We start from the raw sequence: 11574 nt of genomic DNA, 5'->3' as shown, positions 1-11574 counted from the left end.
TCCTACAAAACATTAATTACTCACTTGACCGATTCAAAAGGCATTTGAAAACACATCTATACAATTCCTTAAACATCATGTTGTGTAGATGGAAAGGCACTGTGTAAATCACTATACCGGTAATTATTGTCATTATTTTAAAGTTAGGAAAATAAATATTAAATGGTCAACTTTTCTTCACCCCAAATTCATAACCATCACGGCACATTCTCATATTGCAGATATACAAGCACCAGACTTGAATGGCAGCTGTTTTGAATTTGTGCCAATTAATATGAATTAAAATTGTGCCATGATTTCCTACACTTTAAAATTGTTGTTTTAATCTTTGTTTAGTCTTTCCCATATGGAAGCAAAATGGCTAATTAAGTAATTTGTTTTGGGATAATTTACATTTCAACTACTAGTAGACTAAAATTTTTTTTTTAATTCTATGCATTGAGTCTGATAAAAAATTGTTAAAAATTGTAAATTGAGATGCATTTCAAATTCCTTCTTTCTGCATGAATGTATGCAGTCAGTCCGCAAGCCCCTGTGTTAATGAGCAAATGAGCAAGATTTATCCAAGTCCTCTCGTGGCTGAATTCATATCCCTGCAAAATCTCGTGAATTGTGAGACTTTCTTTCTCAAAGAATTTAACCACTTTCTCCTTGAGTAATATTGATTATTTTTGTACCATGGGCAAGAGTAAATGTTACTCTTTTATATTAGTCATTTCTTTTGAATGAAATATTTTGATAAATAAGTGAATTTTTTACATGAAAAGATGCATCAAACAGAATTTTCTTCCTCTGTTTTCACTTGCAAATTGTGCAACATTTTGTGTTTTAGGCACCAACATCATTATATCATCAGAAAGCTCAAACTCTATTCTTTCTTACAATGTCACTCTTGATATGTGGCATCTTTTAGATGGGTCAGCAGCCAGCTTTTTCCATCAAGATGCAAGACGAGATTTCTGAGTAACATAAAATCCAGAGTTCTGATTGGCTGAATACTGTTTTCAAAACAAACAGGCGCGGGTAATTTGAAGAGATTACCACATGGTGAGTGTGACCTTGCAGAGGCCCAGTGTGGGGAACATTGGAATTTGCGTGGGTGTGTGGTCTCTATGACCAATCAGAGCGCAGTATTCTTGTTTTTGAGCTGCAAAATGTACTTGGCCTATGAAAAGCTGGCTGCTGACCCATCTAAAATACATCTTCTTATAAAAATTATATCATATTAAAGCTTAGATCTTCAGCTTTATCATAATCTAAAAATCATTTGTGCCCAAACAGAAATTAAGTGTGAAAACAACAACTTTTGTTGCATGAAAAAAAATATTTTGTTTCATGTTTTAGATCAAAAGTTTTTCCTATATTACAACATTCTTTTAAAAATCCAAACACATGACCTGAAAGAATGATTCTTCTTCTTTACAAAGATACCAAAAACATGAAATTTGGTGAATATTTAGAGCAGCAATGGCCTAATAAAAAGAGGTGTTTTGGTTCGCACCAAGCTCATTAACTATGCAAAAACCATCTAGTCATGAATATCACTTGGATAAAAGAAGCTACTTTTTCAGGGCTTGCGGACTGACTGTATGTAACAGCGTATATTACCTACTGATGTGATGAGTAAAGAATCATTGATTGTAGATAGTTTGTAAAATATTATGTACGATTAAGTAAACTTTAAGAAACAGCACAAACTGCATGTTCTTCACTTTCAAAACTTTAATAATAATTTTCCACCATAAGCATGATTAAGGTGTCACCAGAACACCGGTCATATACATTTGTACAAATCCACACTGTACTACACCGTACACGTACATGTATACATCAGGGCATCTGCTAGCAAAATCACAGACATGATTTAAGTTCTTTTCAAATAATGTACCTTGAAAATATATTATCATTAAATAATTTAGATGATACATGATTTAGATAATAGACTCCTTTGGGGAGAAAAAATGATGTACACAAATGGTCTAATTACTTGGGCATGCCATGATTAACTCTAGCTGTAAGTATAAAAACTGGTATCACAAAGTCGGAAAACATAACGGTCGGATCATGGTACTAAAATATTTGTAAGTTATTTGAGTTCTCGGTTGGTGTGTGTGTGTGTTGAGCAGCAGCGGAATGTTGACTCCTCTGAAGCCAGATTAATTTCCATGTAGACCGTAGCCTGACCCTCCCTCATTCCTTCTGCATAGTTGATCCTTCAATCAAGCCAGTTCCCTTGTTGATACTGATCCCTGCTGCATCAAAGTGAAATAGTGCCATCTGGTGGTGGAGTAATCCCTCGCTGATACTGCATTAAATTTTTAATTAACATCATATCAGAATGGAGCGATACACAGACATGATTGACCAAGTCCCCTGGTGACAATTACAAATAGAATCTGGATGCACAATGATTTCTAAAGAGAGTCCACTGCTGGTTTAATCCCTGGCCTTGTAGACGTCTAAGTGTGACATGATATATCCTGGGATCACGAGGCAACCAGCACCGATGACCGACATGCCAATAAGTTTTTCCTGCACAAGAGATTTGAAACAGAAATCATATATAAATACAGTACACTGTAGTAATTTATAGGATGAATCCCTAGGTGTGTGTTAACTGTAAAATGAACAGAAGTTTGACAAGGGGGCACCATCAACATTACAAAAGAATATACATGTACAGTGTAGATCCTTTCCAACATATATGTACATGTACCCATTTCTTTTCAACAAAGATGAAATTAAAGAGATTGCTTTTTTATCTTGACTGTTTCAAAATTTAATATTGTTTTGCAGATGAAAAGTTTGTGGTCATTGAGTGTCTTTTTAGATTTGAGGCACCAGACTTAAGGCACCACCACACTAACCACACCATGGAACTCTTGTCCCTTTTACTCCTACATGTACATGTACTTCCTCAATCAGTAGAGATGCACAGTCCAAATAAATCAGAGACTCTCTATGGGAGATAATTTTGAACATCAGAGAATTGCTTTGCAAAAGGATAAAAGAAAACACTTTAAAATTGTGTCACTCAGATCAGAAATCCTCAAATTCAAGTGGGTTATTAGAAGTTGACAATAAAAAAGGGATTACATGTATTTTACATGAGTAAACTGTCGTCACATTTTCATTTTGAGCCAATGCTACCCATTTGGCGCAAAATGTAAACAAAGAAATTTGGTCACCCAAATGAAAGACCTTTTGTGAATCTGGTATTGGCAATCAAATTTATTTACACAAGATTCTGATACTGGAGGCCATTTTCAATATTTGCTGTACACCGCAACTGGTTATAATTGAAAGGTGGACAGTACAAGTACATGAAAATTTTAGGGGGATTTGGTTAACACTGCAAGATTAATTCAATCTATTTGAAAGAATTATTGCTGCTGTACAAAACAGGTAGGAAAAAAAAACACTTATAGACTTTCATAACCAGCCAAAATGCCCATATTTTAACTAATTTTGGTTCATTTTTTAAAACCAGATCTACATGTAGATGTACTCTCAAAATCTAATTAATTGATAATCTAAATTTCAGCAACATTGCAGGCTGCCATAACGGGCATTGGCATGGCAACAGCTCTATTTCATCTTTAATCTTGACACTATTAGTCCCTAACTCTTGGATTTGGTTTTAAGTCACCCTGGCTGTACATGTACTTTTGACATAATCTACTGACTACATGTACTAAATATCACAAGTTTTACACAAAATATTATATAAAAAAATTAACACAAATGGACAAACATCAGCACCTACTGTACATGCATACATGTACTGTATTTTGATCACTGACTTCAGTCCACTTCAGGGTCTATAAAAAAGATTAAGTCTGACTGAGATTAGTTTGAATGACAACTTCTAGATTGAAGAAATAGAAATTGGCAATGCCTGTCGTGGCAAAGTGGATAAAATTCAGACATGTCTGTCATGTGACTAATTTTTTGTTCTGGGCTGGGAAAGACAAAATTGGGCTAAAAATAGTTTGCTAAAAAGTAAAATGAGCATAATTTTGGCTGGCTTTGAGCTTTGCCTGGCTACAAAATAGTCTGCCTATAGTATTAGTTGGGGGATAAAATGGGACACCTTGTTGTTGGGGTTTCAGAACTACACTACACATTCTTGAAGACCATGCTCCTATAGGGTGAGAGAGAGGTCATTCTCAGACCCCATGCCCCTTGGTACACGAATACTCTCCCAAATTCCAAGCAACTGCGCACACGCCAAGAGAGGAAAATGATGAAGACTTCACTCCAGGTTGATAAAGACATCTATGCTGAAAAGTGCAAGGCCTACAATGATCTCCTGAAAGAAACCAGAGTCCATCACTTTCAAAACAAGATTTTGGACTCGGATCAAAGGCATCTATTTCGTATCAATGATCACCTAATACATCCCCTGATATAACACCTGTTCTTCCGGAACATCACTGTGCAAGTGAACTTGCAAACATATTTGCTGATTTCGTCTTGCAATTGATAAGAAATCTGAAGAGTCATCTGAAAGCTAAGAGAAATGAAAGACTGTCAGTCGATATTCCCGAACCCATCGGTCTAAACTTCGATGAGTTTGATTTGGTTCAAGAGGAAGAGATCAAGCGAATCATCAAATCTACATCATCATTCACGTGTGACCTTGATGCTCTGCCTACATCTCTCATTAAAAGATGCCTGCCTGAACTCATTCCTCCAGTCACAAAGTTAATTTGAGCCTTCAGTCTGGTATCGTACAGTCGGATATGAAGAAGTCCATCATGGTCCCACGACTGAAAGTCTTCTCTGCCTGCTGAGCAACTTTTTAAGCTACCGGCCAATTTCAAACATCAGCTATATAAGCAAGATAGCTGAAAGGGCAGTCATTACGCACATTCAAGACCATCTACTTGTCCACGACCTATACGCAGAGACACAATCTGCGTATCGACCACATCACAGCATTGAAACAGCCCTCCTCCCCATACAGAATGATATCCTTTTAGCACTTGATCAAAAGAAGGAAGCCATACTAGTCCTTTTGGACTATTCGTCTGCTTTTGATACTATAGACCATTCAATCCTAATTGATAGACTATCTCAACGCTTTGCATTTTCCGGAAGTGTCCTTGGCTGGTTTCAATCTTATCTGAATGGCCGCAGTCATACAGTAAAAATTGGAAATGCTGTATCAAAAAAAGTTGATGATGAATGTGGAGTCCTGCAGGGATTGGTGATAGGCTCCCTCCTCTTCACCCTCTATATCGCACCAATTCAGGACATCATTCGTGCCCATAACATGGAATCCATGTTTTACGCAGATGATACCCAAATTTACAGCTTTTTCAATTCTGATGAGAGAGACACCGCCATTGCTAGACTCAACAATTGTCTCTCGGATATCCAAGCATGGTCTGCAAATAACAAACTGACTATGAATGACGAGAAAACAGAGGTACATGTAATACATTTCATCTCAAAGTTCTATTTGAGGTGTTGTCCAGATGTCAGCATTCACGTAGGAAGGGAAGAGATACATGTACCCAGTAGAGCAGTTGCCAAAAACCCCAGAGCCACGACTGATGAACATTTTACCATGAAGGCCCATGTAAATAGAATGTGTAGTTCAGCTAAGGCAGCCCTTTGGAAGATAGGAGGCATTCGTGACTACCTTGATCAGCGTACTGCAGAAATGCTTGTGCATGCATTCGAGGTTGGACTCATCCAATAGTCCAATACACTGCTTGGATATTTACCTGACTCAGTGATTAAAGAAACTTCAGCGAGTTCAGAATATTGCTACAAGGATAGTCGTAAAGGCCTGCAAACATGAGCGCTTTACACCTCTTCTTCTCTCTCTCCATTGGCTTCCTATTCATCTGTGTATCCAGTACAAAATCCTTCTCTTAGTCTTCAAAGCATTGAATGGTAACTCTCCTTCCTACATCTCACACCTCATCAATTTCTATGTACCAAACAGAAATCTAAGGTCGGCCAATCTAAACCACCTTCTCCAAACTCCCAGAGTCAATACCAACTACTCTGGAGAACATGCCTTCACCAATCTCGCATCATATTTCTGGAACTCTCTACCTCCCCAACTACGTGTAACAACCTCAATAGCCAATTTCAAGAAATCTGTCAAAACCTATCTATTCTAACTTTTGTAGTTTTCATTGTTGTACAGTATTTGATGTACATGTAGTTTAATAATATAGTGTAGTTTAATTCCATAGTATTATACTTTGTAATGATATGTCATGTAATGTATATTTAATGTTAACATAATAATGTAGAATATAAATTATCATAATTCAATAAGTCTAAAGTGCTTAGAGATTTCGATATAAAGCGCTCTATAAATGTAATATTATTATCAGACACTTGTTCACTGCAAGTGCGACCACACTTCCTGTGAAGAATCTACATGTACATGTAGGCCTAGGTATATGGAGTATACAACACACTTTAAAAAAAATCATTAAATAAAATACCACTTAAAACCAAAAATACTCATTTCCATACAGTTGCAATTTATTTTTCATTAGTAACTTGGGAATCATTATTGTATTCACCAGAGTGCTCAAAAACTTGAATCTGGGGCAAATTTTTGTGTAGGCCCTCTATGTATTGTTGGAAAGTAAAATTTCAAGAAAATTGTCATTTTTAATTTTGAAAAATAATTAAAAGTAAATTTACCATACTTAAGAGCCAAATATAAGCCAAACAATGCCAACCGTACTTCCCCACAAAGAAAGTAGTAACAGAGAACAAAGCTTTCCGTAATATATCATAACCTTGTTTATTGAGTGAGTGTTACACTTCACTAGTACACTGCATAGATCTACATGTACATGTATAGAGATACCTCAAGTGAGGGTTCGTGTACATGTAGGCTCCACTACACTTCACTACCGCTACACCTACCCAAACCCTCAAGGTACTTAACTCGCCCTGATAATTCCAAGTGACAAAGGTGTCACTTTATGTTGGTAAAACATAAATTCATACGACAAAATGACCTTACAATGGGTTCACAACAAATATTCTTACATTTCATTCTAATTTCACTCTGCGTCTATCCTCTGATCAGTCTCAAAATTGGAGAATTAGAGTCAGTAGCAGTTTCCTCACACGTATTAATTCACTGCCGATTTCAAATCATCACAAACACAATTTCGCGCATGTGCGGGGATCGCAGCTCAAGATCATGAATATTCAGGAGTATTCCTATAGATCGGGATCATTTCGCTAAATTTTGCATATTCATCTATCAGATCTCGATCTACAGTATAAGAATACTTGTAAATATTCTTGATCTTGAGCTGCGATGCCCACGCATGTGCAATTTGCCTTTGCAATGTCTTGAAATCGGCAGATACGTGTGAGTAAAACTGCTAAGTCTGGCTCTAAATCACCCATTATGAGACTGATCGGAGGATGGACACGGAGTGAAATTAGAATGAAATGTAAGAATATTATGTACCAATAGTAAGGTCATTTTGTCACATGAGTTTTATGTTTTACCCTCATAAAGTCCATAAAGTGACAGCTTTGTTACTTGGAGCATCAGAGCGAGTTATGTACCTTGAGGGTTCGGGTAGGTGTAGTGAAGTGTAGTGGAGCCTACACGAACCCTCACTTGAGGTAGTATAGTGAGAGATTGCACATTTATGCTTCAAACTTTGCAAAATCCTTCCAAAGCCCAGGGAATTTGAATAGAAAGATGACAAAGGGCAAAAACACATTTTCAGAGTTTTTAATTTTCTCAGAGCAGCAGCAACAAATGGTCAAAATAGCTTTTCAGTGATTTTGTGAATTTCCAAACTTATCCCACAGAAAAACACATGCTTGGTAATATGATACAATTTTCAAGCGACCAAACTATTTCATACACAAACAATGGTGTGATCAGAAGCTAATATTTCGTTAAAAAAAAGAAAACTGATCTTTGCAAAACCTTTAGGATGGGGGGGGGGGGGGGGCGGTGTCCGGACGCTTAAAAATTTGAAGCCTTCTTTTTTTTCTTTGAATTGCACAAAATACATGTATGAATTCAATTAATCAGTTTAATGCTCTTTAATATTGCCTAAGATTAAAATTGATGAAACTTAATGTATGCTTCTTAACTTTTTCAAAAGGCTGTTTGTCTTGTCTTTGAAAATTCTGTGGATGCCAACAATTAAACTCAAACTAAAGTGTTGGTTGGCCTAAATCTAATTGTTTAAAAGCAATCGTCCGGACACACAACAACTATACAATTTGGTATTTGTGTAATGTGGTTGAAGTTTGATGAATTATAAGAAAACTATTTGTTTGATAAATATGATTGATTTTGTGAAAAATGTAAGTCAGAGTCAGGCTCTATCTCAGTAAAAATATCACAATTTCATCTCCGTCCATTGTCACAAGTGACCAGACGTCCCATATTTCCCGGGATCGTCCCGTATGTTGCTCCTTTGTCCTAGTGTCCCGACAAACCCTTCCCGGGACGCCCTTTTATCCCGTATTTCAGAATATTGAACAAAATATAGTTAATACATTTAAAAGTGACATTTTTTTTATCAAATAACCAACAGATGACAAAGCAGAGACAACAATAAAATCGATATCTGTAAACTTTTCAAATTCTGCTGTGATTTTCTTGCTAACCAAATACATTGCAAACGAACTGGCCTCCTACCTGTGTGTGGCAGGCTACTAGCTAGGCATGTAGGATCGGAGCAAATTCTCAATGGTGCAAACAACCTCACATGATAAACAGTTTTTCCACCAAAATATTCACAAAATTGGCGAGAAATTTTTATAATTATATCATGGATTCTCAGATTACTGATTTGAAGATGTAATCGGAGGAACAAGTTATTGAGTTTTCATAACTAGATCTAGTTGTTTCAGCTGCGAACTTGTAATGGGATGGGAGAGATGCCTGTGAGGCTGTGTATGATGCCGCGATGTTTCATCTGATGTTTTACTTTTAAATTTTTATTCATTTCTAAAACATCTAAGTTCTTCAAAAGTTTAAGAACCTATTAAAAAATCACCAAATATCATTAGAATTTTTGTTGGATGATTGGATTTTTTTTGTTTGCTTGAAGTTTGAATTTTTTTCCTCTTTCTTTTTTTTTCTATCCTTCCTGCTTGCCCTTTTTTTTCAATCTATCTTTATTTCCCATCTTTTTTCCTGATACTTTCCCTCCCTCTGTGTTAATTTCCTTCTTTCTCTTACTTTCCTTTTTCAAATTTCTTTTATTTCATTCATTCTTTCTTTCCTTAAACTTTTTTTGCTTCCTTCTCTCTTCCTCTCCTTCCATTATTTTCTTCTTTTCATTCTTTCCCCCCTCTCTTTCATTCTTTCTTTTACTTTTTCCTTCTAATTCTTTCCCCTTATTTTTTATTCTCTTCATACTTGTTTCTTTCTTTCAAAGAATGAAGGAAACATTTGTCTTTCCCCCTTTTTTTACTTTCTTTTTTTTCCTTTCTAATTCTAGTTTCTCTCCTTTATTTTTTCTTTCACACATTTATTCATCTTCCCTTCCTTTCTTTCTATATTAATTTCAAAGAATGACAAAAATCTTTTTTCTCCCTTTTATTCTTTCTTTCATCCTTTTATTCTAACTTTCTTTTAATTTTTCCTTCACTTTCCCCAAGTCCCTCTTTCATTTTGTGAAATCTGGTCGCCCTGAATCTTCTTTTAACGTGTCAATCATTTGCAGGATTTTGAGCGCACTTGTCAATGTCATGCTTGTGTGGTGTTCTCCAATAACGAATAATAAAATTAAAATTGAATTTGAAAGAAATTTCAAGTCAAAATTTTGAAGTAGGGCCTAGACCCACACATGCACTGCAGCATGTTTTTATTGTTACTTCTGTCAAATTCTGTTTCATGTCTGTGTTAGTTACTTAGGTCGGGGCTCAGCTTGCAGCTCAGGCTCATTTCATTTCTAACTCAACATTCAACTTGCATTGAATTCAGTTATTCACACAACTTCACAAGTAACTAAGACATTGCAACTTGCATTTGCATTTTTGCAAGACAAATGACTCGGATTAGCGATCTTACTTAGTAATTCTTACCATTAATGTTAGAGGTGTTTTGGGAGGTGCACTTCTAATCCCTCGTGTTTGAATGAGGTTGGTCCTTACAAATGGAGCAGTACGGAGTACCAAAGTCCTTGCAACTCCCGACATTTTGTATCTTCTTTTAATTTTCTTTTCAGAGAAAATACAGACACGAATGGGCTGATTGAAAGTTCACCACAGGCCACAGTCGATCGAATCGTCTGGGTACCGTACGCGTATCATCCAACCTAAATACGGTATCACATCCATACATTCGACCTCCATTTCTAGTCATTTTCAACCATAGATATATGTTAGTATATATCTCTATGTTTTCAACTCTGAATGAACATTCTTGCAGCTAAAGAAGAAAGTAAAAAGAAAAAAGAAACATGGGAATATCATTGACTAAAGTACATGAAATAAAGCTAGAACTTAGGGCCTGTCGAATTTACCATAGTTCCTCCTTTCCCCTTTTATTCTTCTAGTTTTTCTCAGTACATGTCGAATAGAATTAGGGTAGAATTTATATTGGGTGATAACTATGCGCTGCACGCATTTATGGCATCCGCTAATCTTTGCTAGAGCTATTAGTATAGTATCTCTATGAGCGAGCTAGCTAGATCATGCATATGCAGCATTCGCGCTAGCGGTAGATTGCTAGCTCAGCTAGCTCGATGGTTATTTTGGGGGTTATCTCTATATCTCAGAGCTCAATGATTATGGATTGTTTTCAGAAGTAGTCTGTCATGAAAACGAACTTTTTGTGTGTGGTTCTGGGTAGTTTTGAAATTCAAATATTTTAAGAATGCAATCCAATCTTTAAAAATTTGATTAACGCCTTACCCCCATACAGTTGACCAAAGGCTAGTATAAGCCCAGGGTTATTTATTTTTCATTTTTATTTGTTGGTCCCGAATGACGAATGTAACTCTACTTAAACACCAATTAACTATGTATTCTTTTGATGAGAGTTCAGCACACAGTGTTCTAAAGAATCGCCTACACACTTTGACCATATACATGTACACACATGCACACACACACACACATATATATATATATCCGGGATATATATATGTGTGTATATGTATATATGTATAAATGCTGAAAATTTCATCAAAATCTGATAATATAAAAGTTATTGAATTCAAAAGCAATATTTTACTCAAATCAGTTAAATCGATCTACATGTACATCATCATGAATACTACACTTTCTTTTTTACTTATTACATGAAATTGTAGCAATAAATATCTAATATGCATCAAAATCCGTTGCTAATCCACAATCCAATCTTTTTACACAGGACAAAATTTGAATATCATCGGCCGGTAAACATGATTTCATAAAATAAAATACAAACGAACAATAGGAGATCTGACATCAGTTTGCTCATTCAAGAAGAATGCATGCAAGAACTGTTTCACCAAAATTATGCAAATATTCAAAATGTCATCTAACTTTGTTATTCCTTGTCCAATTTTGGTGAAATCCTCAGGACTTTGTCAGATTTTTTTTAGCTGTTCAATT

General features: G+C 35.8%; 1 long non-coding RNA gene across 1 annotated transcript; it reads right to left on the bottom strand.

Moving 5' to 3' along the window:
- Positions 1 to 1704: 1704 nt before the first annotated feature.
- Positions 1705 to 10273, bottom strand: LOC129264826 (uncharacterized). The gene is made up of 2 exons (XR_008584893.2): positions 10057 to 10273; positions 1705 to 2532 (listed from the first exon to the last, which is right to left on the bottom strand). It is a non-coding gene; the product is annotated as an uncharacterized LOC129264826 (long non-coding RNA).
- Positions 10274 to 11574: the final 1301 nt, after the last annotated feature.

The sequence above is a fragment of the Lytechinus pictus genome, chromosome 7, assembly GCF_037042905.1.
Source record: "Lytechinus pictus isolate F3 Inbred chromosome 7, Lp3.0, whole genome shotgun sequence".
Classification (NCBI taxonomy): Eukaryota; Metazoa; Echinodermata; class Echinoidea; order Temnopleuroida; family Toxopneustidae; genus Lytechinus; species Lytechinus pictus.
Note: the sequence above shows the minus strand (reverse complement) of the source record. Positions and strands in the feature narration are given on the sequence as shown.